We start from the raw sequence: 21,894 nt of genomic DNA on the forward strand, positions 1-21,894 counted from the left end.
ACTTCTGGCATCTCTAGCCTCTCCCTAGGACAAAGCAATGGATAGTCCTAGGGACATTTCTGGGTCACTTTTCTTTGGAGTCTTTTTTACACTAAATTTTCTAAACAATTCCCACCTGTTGATATCATGCAGCCCAGACTGGCCTCAACCTTGCTAGGTAGGTAAGGATGACTTTGAACTTCTGACTTTTCTGCTTCAGTATCTCAAGTGCAAAGATGACAGATGTGCATCACCACCCCTGGTTTATGTCGTGCCAGCGCTGAATCTAGAGCTCAGTGCATGCCACTCTACCAGCTAAGCTACATCTCTAACAGGAAATAATGCTGTTTTGTGAAGAAAATGTACGCTTGAGTGAATTTGGTGACTGCATCTCTGAGAAATTTATTTTCTTCCCAACAACAACAAAAACATTTTAAAAGACTATTTTACCAATCGATGCAGGAACTTTCCTTTCAATTGTTTAGCAGTTAGAATAAACAGCATTGTCCTATTGTGTGGAGAAAATGCCCTGGGCTGTGCTGCATTAGCATCAGTGCAGTGCCTAAACTCACACTCAAAGCAAGTTGCCTCATGTCTAGTACCAAATGTCTTGACTTTGTAGAGACTTTCTTTAAACAGTCCATACTCAGTTATTAAATCCTTCCTCGTGAAGATCCCAGGCATAGCTGGACAGTTTAAATTCTTAAAGTAGATAAAAAGAGTGTAGAACATATTTCAAAATCCCACTGGAGGGGAAAAAACAATCTCACTTAGAGAATCTTGAGGCTTTGTTTGTTTTCTCTACTCATCTCAAAATTCTTCCTGAAATATCAAGAAAACATTCTCAAGAGATAATAGGAAATATGTAATATTTGAACTAAAATAGTTTGCCCAGAATACATGACTTCCTTTGCTGTTCCAACAGTTCAGTAAATTTTCACGAAGTCACTGCCTAACTCACCCAGGAAATGGGAGAATTTCCCTAGAAATAACACTCAAAGTTTACATAAGAAGCAACTATTGGGAACCAGTTGGGTAGTAGCCAGCTCCCTCTCCATCTGTAGTGGCAAGGCCTGCAGCCTCACTCCACTCTTCCCTTTCCCATAGGCTATGGAACCACATGGCATCTGTAGATGATATGTAAATCATCTACCACTTCTCAGTGGCCAAAGTACTCAGAGTGGGCCACAGTGATCTAAGAAGCACTGAAGTGTTACACAATGGGAAAACCAGAACCTCTTTAATTGGATTTATAATTCTCTCCATCCCAGCCTGCATTCCTATGGGTGCATGCATATACACCCACTTGTTCACACACTCAGGGCTTCTTTATTCTCTGTTAGCATCAGCTCATTGGCTTTCCCAGAAACTAAATCCCAGGATTAACAGAGCAGCATGCTGTAAAATTATAACAATAAATATAAATAAATAAAATATAACAGCTAATAAATAAATCTAGTAACCCACCTCAGTTGTTATTCAGTCTATACTGCTCTTGCTAAAAGATGTTGCAATGCTATAAGAGAATCTTAAATTATGATCTTTAAAAGAGAATATTAGCAAATAAAATTCTAATCAAATCTAAACTTGGGAACCAGTTTTGGAGAAACCCAAAACTATATACCAGCTAATATGCAAAGATTTCTCCTAAAGCCAGTGCTTCTGTCATCATTGCCACAAATTACAAGGAGCTCTGCCTTCCAGTCTCTGCCAGAGAGCAATAATTTTGTCAAATGCTACACCACTCACACCATGCTATGATCGTGTCAATTTCTACACTTAATTCATGGTTAGCAATCTTCAGGCCATGAAAAGTTAGCATCATTTAAACTCATTGTAGGTTTATTGGCTTCCAAGACACCTCATGAGGAAAATAGTAGTGCCTGAACTTTTAATTATTTGGAATCATATTGATTGTGAGCAGAAAGCAAATGTAGTGCCTGTGCTATTTTAAGTAATGAGGCTTACAATTCTGTGAGCAATAAAGAGGAATCCATGAGGAGGCTAGGAAGGAACTCATTTTAAAAAGTCCTAGATGTCAGTTCTAATCAGAAGTGACCCTCTCATGGCTGCTTGCGGGCAGCTAACTCAATAGCTGTTGATCTGGGAGATTTTCTTGACTGGTTACAGCTATAGCTTCCAGAGTTTGAAAAATCAATACCCATTTTCTAAAGGGCAAGTAGGTTGGGATGAGAGATATGTGAAGAGTTTGATTCAAACACCACTAAAATACCAAATTTCCAAATTAAGAATAATATCCAGTATTTTAAAGATGGTTTACTGTATGCCAGGCTTTTAAAATGTCTTCTCTCATTTAGCACAAGTTACTTGAAGTTGTTTTAATTTACAGATAAAGGAAAGAAGTTCTAGTGATAAAACTCCACTTTTGCTGTATTTCTTCACAAACAGAACCACACTAACATACACGCTGATTTCACCACTCCCACAGCTGGGCATAAAGTGCTCGGCTTTTGTTTCATCATGGAATGAAAATCAATATGATCAATCACAGAGTACCTGCTCTATAGCAGTGGTTCTCAAACTTCCTAATGTTGCGACCCTTTAGTACAGATCTTCACATAGTGGGACCCCCAACCATAAAGTTACTTTGCTGCTACTTCATGACTATAATGTTTCTACTGTTATGAACCATAATGTAAATATTTTTGGAGATAAAAGTTTGTCAGAGTTGTCATGACTCACAGGTTGAGAACCACTCCTATACAATATGGTTTCTCAACTTTAGGCCCAAATCGCAAAGTAGACAAACAGACAGGAAAACCATTCTATTAAAAATTTAAAGGTACTGTAAGTCATCTATCCAAATTGTTTATTTTCAATGACAACAAAATATAGTTCCATATTTTGGGATGTCAATATTTTCTTTAACATTTCCATTCATTACACCCTAGTCCACAAATAAGTGTCTTCAAATAAGGCCAGTAATTTTGATCTCATCTGTAGTCCACCTCCCTTTAAAAAATGTAATGTGCCACAATCAATGCTGTGTTTGGTTTCTTAAGATATTCATCGTATCAGTATTTGTGTCCTACAGTACCAAAACGACAACTACCATTATTGTATTTTATTTTGTCCTCTCCATTCTTTCAGTTTCCATCTGTTTAGTTCAATTTTATTTATGCTGTTCTGTATAGTATAAAGGTCAAGTCATCTACAGACTACATATGTGAGAACTCAACATTACATCCATGCTGCTTCCCAAATTTCAGGGTCTATCACAATGAGAAAGGAAATTACCACTGTAAGAAAATTTTTGTAGGAGATCAAAGGCTCTTAGAGGTTAAGACTTGGGAAAAGAAGGAGAGAATAAAAACCAGAAAACATTATAAACTAATAGATATGTTCAATGAAAATATTCTGAGCATCAAATCCATAGATTATGTATGTGTAACATGTTGCATGTCAACTATGCCTCCATGTTAAAAAAAAGAGAGAGAGAGTGAACCAGGAAGCTGAAAAGAAAATGAAGAAAAGGCAGAGGCAGGGAGAGGAGTGGATGCTTCATCATTTCCTAAAGGGAAAAGAAAGTATGAACTAGATGAGGAACAAAACCAGTAAATGCCAAATACACTGTTCACTGTGCTCCAAAAGGCTGAGTTGGAAATCAAAGAGAAATGAGTTAGGTTCAGAGAAGTGAGATGTCTTTGGCATTCCTCCAAATTAAATAGAATAGAAATCCACATTAATGAGCCCGTTTGTGATGAATTGGGGCGAATCTTGTGATTTGTGTGAGCTTGCTCACCAACTTCATTATCTTAATGTAATATACAGTGAAAATATCGCCAAGCACAATTACAGTTAAAATGGAAATGCTTTGGCCATCTGTCTGAACCTCTGAAACCTGTATCATGCCTCATGGTATAATTTGGCTTGGAAAACTATGCAAAAACAGTCCTTGTTCTGTGACAGAATCTGTATTGGTCATAATATAAAGATAAAAACAAGCAGACAATCTTTAGTCTTCTGTAGGTTTTATCATAATTGGAATATTTTCTTCCCTGGAAACTTAATTTCTTCCACTGACTTCTATTTATCTCTTCCACTAAATAGGACACCAACAGGCAAGGAGACAAGAGAAAAATGAAAAGAAAACTGATTTTGACTAAAAGAAAACATGAGCAGTACCCAGAGAGCAAATAACCAAACTCCAAACATCTCAGTGTCCTTAATTCATAACAGGACTTTCTCATCTGTGAAAATAATACATATTGTTTTATCAGCTCACTTGTCTCTTTAGTGTCTCTATATAGCAAGATGCCTAGGAAACAGAATTTGTAATCCAAGTTTGTTTGGCCAAGCTAAGCCTCTATCTATAGTGTCCTCTTTGTTTTTATACTGGTATGAATCTAAGCTATTCTTTCTTTTAACATTTTCTAGTGCAGTGTACACTGGACTTCAAGATCCCAAGTGTTAACAACTTGTGTGATCTTCTGCCAGTGGAGGAATGAGGATGAATTAGAAAAAGTCCTGGCACACCTGTATCATAATTGGTGGTTGAAATCTCACACTGTATAGTTGGCAAAAGACCACTGCCTTTGTTTGCAGAGTACCTTCCAGCATTCCAACAAACAGGACCCTGGAATGCTTGGATATCCCTGAGAATCCAACAATTTATATGTCAGTGGCCATCAGACTGGAAACTCCAAGTCTTTGCTCCAACACTTCACCAGCATCTTTACCAGTTATTAAATATTTCTAACAGTAACACTGATTATGATGCTAGTTTTTTTTAAATGCCCTAGGAGACCAGAAGGTAATGCGACTAGTTCCCACTCTGAAGACAAGAAGTTGAAACCCACTCTTATAATATTGTCTCCTTGTTTTTACTGCCTCAATAATAACAAAGAAAGCTATTGATGTGTTTGTTTGTTTTTAGCAATATAGGTGAAGTCAGACAAAAGTCTCTAATCAGAAGGCTGAGGCTGTGGCCTTCATCTCCAACCAACAGTTTGGCTCTTTAGGAACCATTTTATCTCCTCACTTTGAAAGCAGAGAGCCATCACCCTAGTTTTCTCTCTGTTGTTATGATGAACACCATGACCAATGTGGGGAAGAAAGGCTTTATTTGGTCTTCACATCCAGATCATAGTTTATCATGGATGAAATGTCAGGGCAAGAAGCATGGAGGAATGCTGCTCACTGGATTGCTCCCCATGGCTGTCTCAGCCTTACATGACCCAGAACCACCTACCCAGAAGTATATCATACACCGTGTGTGGGGCCTTTGCATATTAACCACTTGCCAAGAAAATGCTCCACAAATGTACCCATAGGCTTTTCTGATAGAGGCAATGCCTCAAGTTGAGGGTTTTTTTTTTCAGATATGACTAGGTTTATGTCAAGTTAACAAAACTAGCTAGACAGCTGTGGATTTGAATGATAGTAAATGAGCATGAGTACATTTTTAAAATGTTTTCAAACACAGTGATGACTGAAGTCAATTTTACAAAACTGCAGTTGAACTCAGATTGCTGTTGACAGTGATCTTTTTCATTCTTCTACATTTAACTACATTTAGGGATACTGATAAAAAGATAAGATCTTAATCAAATATTCTTCTTAGAGGGAGTCTTTGTAGCTGTTCTTGTGCTTTGTAACCTTCATGTGTACCTTGGAACATGAAAATGATATAGGCAGAATTTTAAACACAAAAGGAACAAATACTTGAAGCCTGATCCTTAAAAGCTCTGCTGGATAAGAAAACCTACTATGAAAAAAATAAGCCATACTTTACACAGTATTAAAATGATAGTTGCTTAAAATGTCGGCAATTATATAGGATTCAGAAGGGCCACCCCCCACTGTTTTCCATTCAAATGAATGGGATGCACATGGTTAAATTACCACCTGCAGCGTGTGCTAGCGGACAGTGTACGCAGCTGTCACTGTAGCCCTGTAATTATGAAAGTATCTTCCCACTGTTGTACAATTAGCAGGCCTTATCTTTCTTTCTCCTGCTAGGTAATGTTTTTGCTGGTATCAAGAGCACATAACCTCCTGTACTTGTTAAGGTACTTGTGTCTCAATTGAATATAACCAATCTAGATGGTGGGGCACTCATGTCTTCAACATCATTTTGGAGTTTTTTGAAACATTTTTATAAAAATAAGAGAGGCTGTGTGTCTTGTTTCTGTTAACTCTCATAGAAGAGTAAACTTCACCTTTGGTCTTCTCACTGGTAGTCAGCTTCGCTGAGCCTACAGAAGAAAGGAGTGATGAAAATTTGTCCTGGAGAAGATTTTCAGTATCAAAAGTAGGTCAGAGATCAAAAGTAAGTACTAAGCCACAGACAGTAGGTATTCTTTTGTTACTTTTGTGTTGCAAAGAATTAAGGAGCTGTAAGATAGGGAGAGAGGCTTTCAGCTGTCATCTTCTGGCCATGGGACAGCCATAACAATCCTGAACTCACAACAGCTGCAGTTAACAGACAGGGTCTGGCAGAAGTAAGGCATGGTTGAGGGCAGGGCTTAGGGGGTCCACCTCTTCCTTGCTTAACTAGTGACTACTGATAGAGAGGAGGAGGCATTGTCTGAAGAAGTTGAATATCTACTGGCGACCTTATCAGACCTTAGGAAAGAGTTCCAAATTCGTGGTGACACAGATGTCATGATTGAAGTCAGTAGGTCACAAAACAAAACAAACATATAAGAGTGTAAAAAAGGCATTTGTAGGGAAGAAAGGAGATTGACAGGGATAGAAGGGAAATAGAAAGCTTGAGAGTGAGAATAATCAGAATGCATATACACATAGATGAAATTGTCTAACAACAAGTTTGATTAATAAAATCAGCAAACTTGCAAAATAAAAAAGTGAGAATCAACACAAAATTTTTATAAGCATGACAAAAAATAATCTAGAGGCTATTAAACTTTTAAAAAATGAAACAAGATTACTGGGAAGTGGATGGCAAATCAAAACTTGGGTTATTCTGATTAAATCATGGCATCAAAAGCAAACACATAAAACCTCATAAAACTTTGCCTATACCATCTGACACCTAGCCCCAAAGGTAAGTTCTGTCCCCTAACTCCATAACCATGGACTATAGTCACTCCCACTGTGAGATCAGATGTAGGAATTTTGCTAAATAAGGCAGCTTGTGTGGTGTACTGTACATACAATAGCATGCTTCATCATTATTAATATACTTCTAGTTTAGAACCTGACATATATTAGTTTCATTAAATATGTATCATTTATCCATAAAAGCAAAATAAATACTCAACTGAAACATAAAGGAAACCAAGAAGAGTCATTTGGGACACTAGCAGTCAGTAAATTAAATATTTAAAGTTTTATAAAGTCCTAGAAAAATGGTAAATTTCAGAAGTTAACCATCACATACACGTAAACCTTGTATTTCTATAGCAAGTTGGTAATTAGAAGACATCAGTAAATCAGTGTCATTTATGCTTTCAGATGTGCTTCTCACTAGTTCTGAGGGAAACACACGTATTGCATGTAAATTTAAGAGGCTTATCATTTTTCTTTTACAATTTCACCAAAATTAATCTATCAACATTTTTCTCATAAACAAATGACAAATATTTTCAAAATTACTGGAGAAAAAAAGATGGGCTATTTTAGCCTTTTTACAGTGGAAAACCAACCAAACAGAATCTCTTACAAAGTTTAAGGGAATCAGCAAGATGGTTGAGCAGTTAATGACCCTTGTTATCACGCCTGATGTCCTGACTTTGATGCCCACAGTCCACACAGTAAAGGAAAGAACTCTCTCTTGAAATTTGTTTCCTGCCCTCTATATGTATGCACATCTGCCTGCACCCGAGGGCAACGGACACATGGACACACACAACACAGGAAATAGTATAGCCTTAGTATTAAATAAGGTGGTTTGAATGAGAAATGCCCTCATAGGCTCATGCATTTGAACACTTGTCACTCTGTTGGCGGTGCTGTTTAACGTTATTTGACTGCTAGGATGTGAACCTTTCTAGAGGAGGCACATCGTGGGAATGGACTTTGGAAGTTTACAGCCTCATCACTCTTCCAGTGCTCCCTCTCTGCTTCCCGTGTGCACCTGGGATGTGATTTCTGTTTCCTGCTCCTGCTGCCTAGTCTTCCCCATTTATGGACACCTTGCCCTCTGGAATCATGAACCAAAACAAACCCTTCTATAAGCTGCTTTTGGTCATGATATTTCATCACAGCAACAACAACAACAAGTAATGGATGCAATAAAGGAATGTAGTTTCTGTTATTTTTAAGCATGCTGTTATGTTGCTTCAGAGAAGAATGTCAGAGGTTTAGAACACAGAGCTTATAAAAATCTTGTCAAAATTTGACATGCAGTGTCCACCTAAAAATGAGTGAATTGTCAAAGTTAGATGACAATTCTCTACATATGCATCAGTCCTCAGTTCTCAGTGGTTTCTCCCTATTACAACAATATAAGACAAATGGTTTGTATCCTGACTTTTTAGATAAAGACTCTGATTAAAGGGAACCTGGTAAATCTCACAAATCAAATAAATAAAGAGTTCTGGGAAGTAATTGCATGCAATGTCTGACTTCAGGTACCCTTTAATTTCATGATATCATAGAGTATTAAAGTTTTACCAATCTACTTCATGCTGGCTCAGTTAATAGTGGATGTTGTGTGTGTGTTTTTAATTCTTTTAATTCATTCTTTGAGAGTTTCATATTTACCCTATTTGTATCATATGAACTCCCTCAGACACCATCCCAACTTCATGTCCTTTTGATTTTTATTTTTTACTACCCTATGAGTCCAATTAATGTCCATTCCCCATATTGGGAATGGACAACCTATGGAGGGGGCACACCTGAAGAAAATTGATTCTTCTCTAGCAGGTATCCATCAGCTGCCACTAGCTCCTCAGCTAAAGGGCACGTGGAGAAGGATGACTCCTGAACCCCGCCCCTGTCCTATGCTTGTTTTGACTGGCTTGATCTTGTGAAGGTCTTGTGCTGGCAGCTCTAGCCACTGTGAGTTCATGAGTGCCATAGACTTTCATGTCCAGCAGACATTGTTTTGGAGCAGTCCTCCCAAACCTTTAGCTCTTACCATCTTTCTACCCCTTTCTGTGATATTCTCTGAGCCTTGGCAGTAAATGGTATGATGCACATGTTATCTGTGTTTTGACAGGCTGAGGTTATGAATCTCTATTAGCCACCAACACTTCAAAACAAGCTTCTTTGACAAGAGCTGAAAGATGCATTGAATGGTAAGCATGAAGACAAATATTTAGAAGGTAGTTCTATACATTTAACAAATAATAGCATAGATAAATAGCAATTCTTGGCCAGGTTTACAGGACTTTTTCCTTTTCTTCTACTTATGTTCTGTAAGTTCACACTCCCTGGTAGATGCCTGATTGGTATTCTTCAGCCCTGATACCACTCCCTATGAAGCAGTCAACTCTGGTCTTTGCAATGTCTGAGACAGTGAGGAATTTTTACTTAACACACGGAAATTTTTTAGTGCAAATGGGCCTGAGCCCCAAGGCACCGGACTTACAGAAATGTCAACTTTCACTTCAAGAGTCTGCCTTTCTGTTTCCTGAATCTCTGTTTCTGTGCTCACTTCACTTTCAACCCTGCAGTATCTTCAAGACCATAATGTGGCTGCTTCTAACTCTATGCTTTTAATGCTCTTCTTTCTGTCTTTCTCAGCAATTTAGATAACATAACCTTTCTTAAGATGATGAAACAGCCCTCTGATGAACCATGATCACTGAGTTCCTCCAAGGCTGGAATATCAAGATATCAAGAGTATCAGAACAGCAAATGAGTCCAAATGAGAAATGTTATCTGGTCTGGGACAGCATTATCTTGACAGGGGAGCTACGGATGCCATTTTAAACACTCTAAGGATGTATAAAATTAATGTATTAGGTGAAATATATTATGTTTTATAGAACAACATACCTGAAATATTTGCATTTCAATGTATTATTGACATAATTTATATTAAAATATTTTTCATTTTAGTTAAATTTAGGTTACATTTTCAAAGTCCATTGTGTTTACAGCATATCACAATTTAAGTAAAAATGCTAATCTTCAGGTGGGGAGGTGGCTTAGCAGGTAAAGGGCTTGTGTCATGAAGGACCTGAGTTCAGATCCCCCAGAAACCACACAAGGCTGAAAGCAAAACCACCTGTCTATAACCTAAGCACTCCCATAGCCATCTGGGAGGCAGATGGAGACAAAAGCTCTTGGCCATTTAACCTAGGATATACAGCAGCAAATTTTATTGGTGTTTTCAATCATTTTACTCTTTGGGCTCTTTGGAGGACCCACTACCCGGCTCCCAAATAAATCACACATGGAGGCTTATTCTTCATTATGAATGTCCAGCTTTAGCTTGGCTTGTTTCTTACCAGCTTTTCTTAACTTAGTTTAACCCCCTTGGGGCTTTTATCTTTCTCTATTCCTGTATGCTTTTTCTTTTCTTCTTACCCCATGTCTGGCTATGTAACTGGGTTGTGTAGCACCTGAAGTCTTCCTCCTTCTTCTCTAGTTCTCAGATCTCTCTTCTCTCAGATTTTTTTCCTCATATTTATACTCTCTGCCTGCCAGCCCCACCTATTTCTCTCTCCTGCCTTGCTATTGGCCATTCAGCTCTGCATTAGACCAATCAAGTGTTTTCGACAGGCACAATAACACAGGTTCACAGAGTTAAACAAATGCAACATAAACAAAAGTAACACACCTTAAAATAATATTCACCAACAGCAAATAACAAAGATACTCTCTTAAACAAGAGAACTGTCTTTTGACCTACATATGTGCAGTGTGGCAAAAATGCACACATGAACACACACACACACACACACACACACACACACACACACACCAGGCCCACATCATTTGAAGAATTGACACTTACTCATGATTGCTACATTTCAAGTGCTAATACTGCCCACATACTTCAGTGGGAAGTATTTGCTATTTGTTCTAAGTGGTTCCAGGTCCAGGGATGCTAAACATCTTGCAATGAATAGAACAACCTTGCATATAAAGCCTTTCTCTAACTGGAAAGCAACAGTGAGAGCACATAAGTGGCATGAAAAAGAAAGGAATGTCCGGATTTTTAGAGTTTGACAAGTGTAAACACTTCTTTCACAACTAATTTCAGCTTATTAAACTGACATTAAAAATACAGAGGGATAATAATTACTTGATTAGTGCAGTTCTTAGGATCTATAAATATATATTTAATATTTCAGTATACACAACAAATTCATCATGATGGTTATTTTTGTCTGATAAAAGAAGACTGTGATAGGAGATACCAAATTAAAGTCAAGTGTAGACTATTATTTCCTATTTTAATTTTTATCAAGAGCGAGACTGTAGAAATAAAAAGCTGGTGTGTGTGTGCATACAAATAATCTGTAGGAGGAAAGTTTTTGAGCCAGGTTTGTCTTCTCCCTCGATTTCCTAATACTTGCTTGAAGTGAAGCATGTTTCCCGCCATATAATATTCGCTTTTTATATACAGCATTTCATTTTTCCTTCAAATACCAGTTTGTAAAAGTTAGTTTTTAGCTCCATTTTACCTTCAAATAGCACCTTAAAGCTCTTCATTTTACTTTCAAATAGAATTTGTGAAAGTTACCATATGATCTGTCTATAATCTAAATCTCAAATCTCAAAAATAGGAAGTATCTAAGATTTCAAGCTTTCCTAGGGACAACACATGGTTATGAGATTTTCAAGTAAGCTAAATTTCAATTAAAAGTCTGAAGTTTAACTCTGAAAAGCATTTGTGGTAGAATAAAATGTAAGTATGGCTTAAAATACTTGAAAATGCAAACAAAAACTCATTTTAATGAGAACATGGGCAGCTTATCTTTTGAAATTACATCTCAATTGATATAGTTATATTTGGATTTTTATTGCATTGGGAATATGTGCATATATTGAAATAGTGATAATGTAGTATTGTACCTTTAAGAAGTTAAAAAACTGTATTGAGGCTGAAATTCATTTCCAGCAATGTCAAAATAAAGTAAATGTGATTTTGAATCTCAAGAAGTAGTATTAATAAGAAGAAAAACTTCAGTTTTTAAACTATGAAACAAAATACATATCTTCGTGGGGAAAAAGCACAAAGCATGACATCTTAATGCCATCTATTGTTTAAAATGGAGTTATGCATTAGAAATAATCCCAGAATTTCATACAAATAAATGGACATTGTAACTTATAGTCACTCTAAGAACGGTATGCACACAATCAGACACACTCAAACCCCAGACACTTCAAAAGGTTTAATATAATTCGAATAATTTGTCCAACGAAGGAGAAATTTGGAACTCCAGACACAAAGATCAAAACCAAATCATAGCAAAAGAAAACCCTATAAACTTAACTGAATGTCTGCTGTAAATTAATGAGCTTAAATATCTATTACTTCATTAAATATCAACCTGGTTAGAAGCCACACCTCCACTATACAGGCACCAAATTAAAGAGTCAAAATTACACGCTAAGAGGAAGGTGTGATAGTCAAGCTGGCCACAAGATGGAGACATTTCACCATTAAAATGCAAATAAGCCCATACCAGAGAATGGAAATTGCCCCCACTTAAAGAAAACTCTTAAATGTAAAACAAACATCTTTCTTTTCCACCTATATGAAGTGACTACTAGAAAAAATTCTCACATTATTAATGTTATTTCATGGCGAAATCTGCCAATTGATTTCACACATCATATAATTTAAGTGAAAGCCTTTTAACATTAGGGTAGTCAATCTAAAATTCAGGTAGATTGGTACAGTTGTATATTTCTGAACACTGTGACAGCAAGGTGTGCTCTCTAGATTCATACTACATTGATGCCACACTCAACCACTGCCCCAAATGTTATCCTGATGGATAATCCCACTGAATGCCTTCTGGACCCCACAGCTGTTCTTGTCATGGAGACTGCAAATAGCTCTGGGTCTGTGGAAAGCTGCTTATGCTTTAGTGGAAATGCCTCTAATAGACAAATAAGACATTCTACTGACAACTAGGAACACATTTCATAAGAAAAATCTTTGTTCATGGTATTAGTAACATTTAAAATACTAATCCCACACACATACACACAAATCAAACAAACATCAATAACCCTATAAAAATATTCTTCAGTGAGAATTACCTACGCTAACCCCAGGGCAGATAATTTAAAAAGAACAATTATAAACAAGATAAACGTATTCAAAGAGTTTAAACAAAAAAGGAATAAACACCGTAACACCAGGGTGAACATGAAGAGATAATAATAAACTCATTGAAGTCCAACAACCCAAGCATAGGGATGAATAAAACCAAGAAGGCAATTCATGGTGTCAAAAGTGAATTCAATAAAAACATAGAAGTTATTGAATTAAACTCAAGCTGAAATGAAGATGGTATTGAAAAAATAAAATACTTCATTAGAAAATGCACAGTAGGTCTTAGCAGTAGAATAGGTTAAGCAGAAGATAGAATATCATCAGAAACTGAAGATAAAGTAGAGTAGTTGAACCACTCTTTTAAGGAGTGTGATAAATTTCTAAAACATGAGACAAATATGCAGAACTATGGGACAGCATGAAAGAATAAAGTTAGAAATTACAAGCATAGGAGGAGAAGAATCCTAGGTTAATAGCATAGACCATATCTTCCACAAGATAATATAGGAAAACATCACCAAATTAAGAAAATGCATATCTATAAAGATATAAGAAACACAGAGAACAACAAATAGAGAAGACCAGAAGAGGAACTCTCTATGTAATATTATGATCAAACTCTTATTACTCAGAACAAATGGGTACTAATGGTTGCAAAAGAAAAGCCATAGTCTTATACAGAGGAAACCCTACCAGAAAAACAGCTAAATTCTCAGTGGAAGCTTTAAATGCCAGTGGAGCCTAGAGCAATGTACTCCAAGATCCAAAGAGCATATATGCCAAGATAGACTGTTTTACCCAGTAAAACTATCCACCATAGTGAAAAGGGAAAGAAAAACTGTCTATGATACAAACAAGATAAACTAATTTATGTCACCAAACCAGCTCCACAAAGAATGCTAGAAGCAGTACTTCTGAGTGAATCAAGGAAAAGGAGAGGCAAAAGGCTACATCTAGAAAACAATTGAAGATTATTAAAATTATTAAAAAATAATCTAGGACTAAGAACATAAACAGCAGGGAGGCAATTAAAACACACCTTTCAATAATAACTTTAAACATTAATGACCTCAACTCCCAAGTTAAAGAACATAGATTAGTGAAATTGATTAAGAAACAAGAAACTCATCTTGCCCTTCTGGATATGCATCACTATAGAGTTAAAGGATGGAACAAAAGTATTCCTGGTAAATGGGACCAGGAAACAAGCAGGAATTGCTACCATAATATCTGACAAAATAGACTTCAAACTAAAATTAATCAAAAGATTTCAATAAGGATGCTTTAATCTGAGCAAGAAAAAAATTAACCACGGAGACAGTCTGGCACAATCAATTTCATAAAAAGCATATAAAAGGACTTCGAGATACAGACTGACTTCAATTCAGTAACAGTGATTTTAATACTTCACTTTCTCTAACAGACAAATAATATGAGGAAAAAAGTAGATATCATTTCATTAAATGCCATCATACATCAAGTGGACCTAACATATATCTACAAAATATTCTACCCAAAGACCAAAATAATACACATTTTACTCAGCAGCCCATTAAAGTTTCTCTAAAATAGACCATATATTGGGACACAAAACAAATGTCAACAAATATAGAAAAACTGGTAACTTCACATATCCTATCTCTCTACATTGTAGGGGGGGAGCTTGAAATCAACAACTGAATCTCTAGAAATTATACTAAGTCATGGGGATAGAATAACACAGTATTGAATGACAAAATGAGTCAAAGAAGAATTCAGGAAGAATATTTTGTTAAATGCCAGGAAACAAAATCAGGAAAATAAAAACACAGCACATGAAAACTTCTGGGCCACAGTCCCAAGAACCAAATGTATGGCATCAGAACCCTACATGCAAAAATCAGAAAATACAGATATGTGGTTCTGATTCTTGGCTGCATTGGTCCACAAAGGTGGAGAGAACAGAAGCAGGGAACAAGGTTCAAGACGGCTGTGGGTACTAATCGAGACAGCTCTCTGGAAGACTTCAGTGAATCAGCTCAACTTTATTCCAGAGTATAAGGAATATATAGGATTGGGGAGCCCTGGGGCAAACCCTAATTTGTGTTAAGAGGCATGCTCCTATCACAAGACTTTATATGTAGCAGTAGGTCCTTTCAAAATGACTAGAGCACTTTCGTAATTACCATGTGGGTCATCAATGGAAGAGCATTTGCAGGTATCTTTGTCAAGGGTTACCCTTGAGATAATTTAGGCATCCTGGGCCCAGAGATATCCTCCAGATAAAACTAAGCAGAGAGCAGAAAGCTTTTGTGAGGGTGAGGGAGTCCTCCATGTTGATAACCCTAGAGAAAGTTGCCAGGCTGTGGTGTTCTATAATCTCTGATCAGCCAATAATGCCTTCCAACACAGATAAATAACTTAATGGTGTAACTCAAACATTTGGATAAACAAGATCAAATCAAACCCAATCCAGTAGTTGAGAAGAAAACAAGTAAGCAACAGCAACAGAAAAGCAAAGGCAGAAATTAATAAAATAGAAACATAAAGCAAATATTTGTTAACTTAGCTAGTCAACGAACCTAAGAGCTGGTTCTTTGAAAAAGAATGAAAGGTTCTTAGCCAAATTAACCATGAAAAAGAGCAAGGAAACAAATTAATAAAAACACAGAGGAACATGGAAACATTAAAACAAACACCAAAGAAATTCAGGGTCTAAACTGGGTGGTGGTGTCACATGCCTTTAATCCCAGCACTTGGGAAGCAGAGACAAGCAAATATCTGTGAGTTTGAGGCCAGCCTGATCTGCAGAGTGAGTTCCAGGACAGTCTCCAAAGTTATAGAGAAACTCTGTCTCAAAAACAAAGAAACATATATACAGAAGGACATCCCCAGTCATCTCCTCTTTTCTGTCTAAATAAAAAGGAAGGTTTTAACTTTAACAGTAAAATTATATATGACAAAGTAAGAACTATAGTTAACAATATTTAGTCCACTAACATTTGGCAAAATTCAAAGAAAATATTCTATCATCTATCCTATCTTTGTGAGTCTAAAGTTTTATGTGTAGCTTATGTTTTATCATAACTAAGGAAAACCACAACCGTAACTGTCTTCAACTCCATCATAGACCACAGAAGGATAAGATATAAAGTCTAGAATTGACAGAGATATCTCACTGCCTAGACAGTCACCCAAAGTTCCTCTGTAACTTTGAGGCATCCATCTTCATCCTACAGTCCTAGACTGTCTGGCAGACTTCTCAGTGAAGCAGGAAATGTGAAACTATCCTGCCTGTCCTGACAGTTTTTCAGTCATTTTTCTCTGTGTCTTGTAGAATGTCTTGCAGACTCGTCCATAAAGCAGCAACACTGAAGGACTGTGCCATCTTGTTTTGGCAAGTTCAGGAGTCACTTTCCTGTGGGTCCTGCATGTCCAGTTAATACAGCAAACAGTCAAACAGTCCAGGCAAGACCAATTTCTTGCCCAAATGGCTAGTTTTGCCACGTCTAAGGCAAACTCCATAATGAGTTTCTTTGATGCCCATCTTCTCTGGTGTAATTAGAGTTGTCAGGAACAGTTTGTCTCTTTGTCATAAAACCCTAATAAACAATTTTAAATGCCATATTCTGAAGGTCTTTAAAGGGTTTTGAAGAATACCTATTCATTTGAAATATATCTCTGTATATCTAGAAAACTTAACTAATATAAGTTTTGACTATTATAGGTGACTATCTATAATCTGTATTTTATTATACATTACACTTTTAAAAGAGCTGTATAAACACAATACCTAAACAAGAGGATAAATATACATAAACCAAAACTGACCTTTAATTTGTATCAATAAACCAAAATCCATACAAATGCAAAGTATTCTTTTCTATATAATATTCCCTCTTTTTTCTTTAGAAAGAGATTGACGATGATCATTAAGCATTTACAACCAACACTGTTTAAATTAAAACAAACATTTATAAACAGTATTTGGCAATTTGGGTGTCGTTCATTCCAAACTGCTTCCTGTTGGTTGGGAGCAATGTCCATACCATGGGGATCATGATAAAACCCAGAAACCTGACCAAATCCTGAGGCTGCATCATCTCAGCTGTTTTGGATGTTGGATCACCTGGGCCATTGCTTCAGGGGGTCTTGCTTAATCAAACCATATTAGTATGGAAAGAATCCACAGATTTTCATTTTCTGTGGAAACAAAAGCAGAACCTCTTTTACAAACTAACATGTCTTTAGATTTAAATTTTGAAGTCAAGGCATTTGCAAAATATATAGGTTGGATTAATCCTGCAGCACTTATAATAAAATGTCTTTTAGCAGCTATTGCTCTTTCCTCAGCAGTCAAACAATTCAAAGTCAACACGGAACACAGTTGGGGAGAATCTTTGCTGGCTATACCACTGTTCACGGATTAGTATCCAGTATACACAATGAACTGGGAGAAAAGAATACAGAAAAATATGACCCAATAAAAAATAAGGCCATAGTTCAGAACAGAGAGTTCTCAGAATAAATAAAAATGGCTAAGAAACACCTTTAAATTTTCAGCATTCTTTGCAACTAGGAAAATGCAAATTGCAACTACTTTGATATTTCATCTTACTAAAGTCAGAATGGCTAAGATCAAATAAATCAATTGACAGAAAATGCTGGCAAGATTGTGGGGAAAGTGTAACCCTCATTAACTATTTTTTTCATTGCAAATTGGTTCAGGTACTATAGAAATTAGTGTGGAGATTTCTAAAAGAAACATAAACAAAGGAAAAACTAAAAACAGATCTAATATATGATCCAGCTACACCACCCCTTGATTTCTACTCAAAAGACTTGATATCCTATAACAGAGATACTTGCTTGGCTATGTCGATTTTTTTCTAGTAGAAATAGATAGGAATGAAAGCAGCCTAGCTAACTATGCTTCTATTGCTGTTGCACTGATTATAAAAATGTCATCACATATAGAGTGGAACTATATCCAAACATAAAGAAAAATGAAACCATGAAACTTGAAGGTCAATGGTGGAGCTAGGAACTATACAGAGTTAAGTGACCCAGACCCGTTAGTGCAAACACTGCATGTTCTCCTTTACTTGAAGATCGTAATTCTGAATTCTTAGACTTGAGTATACAGTACAGAATAACTGCAGGAGCCAGGAAAATGGAAGGGAGCATGGTGGGAGACATGAAGAAGGAGCGCTGTGGAGGGGGATGATATGAAACAGGTGAAATGAAGGGGGGGAGGGGAAATCCAGAAGGACTTAGCTAGAAGGGGATAGGAAAGGAAAGGAAACACTGAGGGAGAAGGATGTTTGAAGATGTCATAGAGAAACATTATTACATAAGATTACTGAAAAATACACATATATCACCTTTATATATAAGTGTGCATTCATATGTATATGTAATCAAAATGAAGTTATGCCACCACACAGGGTGACAGTCCCCTACTCCCATGAAACACAAATCACAATTGAACAAAAATACCAGTGTCAGGCAAGAAAATCTGCCTTCAAGTTGTTTGTAAAAGGGGGGGAGGGGCTCCAATAGACTTACAAAACCAGGTATTGTCTTATAAACAGGGCATGAATGCCACACCCAACACATCTTAATCACATGGTTGCCTAAACAAGATATGTACACTGACAATACAAGTTGATAGGACAACCTGGATGGGAGAAATTTCACAAGGTCCATCACTACCTCTAGATGAAGAGTTACAGAGACTAATAATTGAGAGAGGGAGAAGTTTCTCCAGGGACAAACCCCTGTGTAAATTGTTCAATCACAAGTGATCATTCCTAAACACCTGTACAAAGGAGAACACTATATGTATTGTGTAGATTACAAATGTATGAGTGTGTCTGTGTGTGTGTGTGTGTGTGTGTGTGTGTGTGTGTGTGTGTGTGTGTGTAACAATAACAATGAAAGATGAACAGGACTTAAATTCCGAAAAGAACAGGTAAGATACAGGAGGAGTTGGAAGGGGGTACAGGAATGAGTGAAAATCAAGCAAATACAATACTAATGTTTGAATGCTTAAGTGAAATTTTAATTGAAAACATGAATTAGAAATCAATGGGTGTAAAAGAAATATTTATCATTAGATCTAAATTACAAATTGGGTGATGAGATAACAGCTCCTGATAATGTTAGTGATGTGGATTGCAAAGGATATCAAATGTGTATATTGCTGACTAGATACCAAGCAGGACATGTGGCGTCTGTGAGCATCACATTCCATGGGGTCTCACCATGTTAATCCAGTTAGTCCAGAAAGCACAATGAATTATTACAAACACTCTACTACTCATCTAACCTATGTGACAGATTTCAACCAGAAATATAGATGGAACACAGAGTAGTGTTTGGACATAAGCAGCCTCCATAAAATGTTAAAAGATAAGTCGGGCGTTTGTGGTGCATGACTTTAATCCCAGCACTCAGGAGACAGAGGCAGGCAGATCTCTAAATTCGAGGCTAGCCTGGTCTCCAGAGCGAGTGCCAGGATAGGCTTCAAAGCTATACAGAGAAACCCTGTCTCAAAAAACAAAACAAAACAAAAATAAAGATATAGTTTTTGTTCCACCAGTGTCATAGGGGATTCCTAAAAATAAATTTACTTCATAAAGATGTTTTATGTTAGTAGTTTTTTTTTTACTTAGAATTAATCAAAAATTTTCTGATAGAGCCAGTGATAGTTACTTCTAATGTAGTTATAAAACCATCTAGATGGTTTTAGTGTTTCTTTTCTGTACAAATTAATGGAATTTGTCATGATATTTTCATACAGATGTACATCTTGAATAAATTGCATCCATTTATTCTTCCACCTGAGCTATCACCAGCACCTATGTTATGTATCCATTTCCTTTGAAATTGAAACACTACATCTGAGGGAAGTTTCCTTAAGACTCAGAAGTTAATAAAACTTAGAGGAAGTAAACAAGTTTCTGGAAGTTCCTGAAATTTTTGTTGGAGTGGGATTTTTGTTGATGCAGCTGTATATTTAATCACAATGCCCCCTATAAATAAGACCCTCACTCAGATTCCTTCAAGTAACTTCAACAAACTCATTGGATCTCTCAGCTATACTTGGGTGGAATCCATTCTTTTGACTGATTGGACCCCCATGTGGAGTGAATAGATATTTGTATATGTCTCATCAGGAAGTCTCATAACCCTCGAGTAATCCCTCTTCTACTTTGAAATCCATGTATTTATTTATCTTCTTTTATATCTTAATTTTCTTTTATATTTTCTACATATGGCAGAAAACACATGATACCTTCCTTATACATATCCTCCAGTTGCATCCATTTTTCTACAAAGGACAGAATTCTATTCTTTTGTTGCTGAATAATATTACAATGTGCATGTTTGCATGAATGCTTCCTTTGTCCATTCATCTGTTGGATAACAGGCTTATTCCACAATTGAACTCTGTAAACAAGTAGGAATCAACATGGGCATGTCTGCATCTCTTCCTTGTAAGGACTTTCGGATGTATACACTGACTATATGGTTGACTTATTTTTAGAATAGAAACTGCTATTCTTTTATAGTGGTTGCATTCATTTACATGCTTACCAACAGGATTTACTTTTCTTTGCACCCTTGCTAACATTATCACTTTCATCTGTATTTTCCTAATAGCTATCCTGGTTCAGTGGGGTAGTGCTACTCAACCACATTGCATTGCTCTGTGCCAGATGGAGCCTCTCTTAGACAATATATGAGAAGTGAGTATTAGACTTTGGGGAATAAAGTTGCTTGTGTATCAACGTGATGGCAACTGTCTTCATTCACTTCATTGTAGAAGTAGTCAGAGACGGGGACCAATGGCCAAAGAGGGAAAAGGGAAATGGCAAAAGAAATCCTTACAGTAAATAACTGGCCTACCCCAGCATGGTGAAAGAAAATAAACAAGGCTGGACAAGCATGCAATTCCATGTTGAGAATGTCATCCAGGCAGCCAAGGACTGTACATGGCCGTTTGAAGTTGTGTGAGCCTGACCTGAAGATTCAGTAAGTTGTGGCAGATTTTAACCATTTGCAGGAATGTTTTAAAGTTGTTTACTTCCATTAGAAATACTGAAATTATTCATTACTTAATGAACCAGGAAAATGTGCAAAGAAACCCTTATTGCTTTTTGGTAAGTCCTTCACTACACATTTTCCAAGAAGACAAGGAATCTAGGAGTTCCAACCACACAAACATCTAAGCAGGATTCAGACAGTGATGGAAGTCTTCTCACTGGACCAAGCATCCTTACAGACATCAAGGATGACATATCAAACAGGTGATATTTGAGTCAGAAACACCAACACTTTTTATAGGAAACTACAAGAATCAGTTTTTTCTGGTGGTTAAAGTCATTCTGCCTACACACTTTTGTTTTCAAAAGCAGTAGCGATATATTGTCAACAACAGGTACCTCCTAAATTCTTTGAGTAGCTCATCTATAAACAAAGGCAAATGATTGTTTATATATGATATTATACATATTGCTGGGGTTTGTGGGGAAAATAAAGTATTACATTGCGAAAGTTGTTTACTCTTTTGTCTACTCACTTCATGCTGGAAGGTGGATTCCACTGTTTATGCCTGAATCTGTACCATATAACTGACTTTGTCTCTCTCCCTTGTCCATAAGAATTATATTGTATATCGGGTCATACAGTGAAGTCTTTGACCCACTTGGAGTCAAGTTTAGGCAGGTTGAGAAATGTGGATATATCAAGTT

This window comes from Cricetulus griseus, chromosome 4 (genome assembly GCF_003668045.3).
Source record: "Cricetulus griseus strain 17A/GY chromosome 4, alternate assembly CriGri-PICRH-1.0, whole genome shotgun sequence".
In the NCBI taxonomy this organism is placed as follows: Eukaryota; Metazoa; Chordata; class Mammalia; order Rodentia; family Cricetidae; genus Cricetulus; species Cricetulus griseus.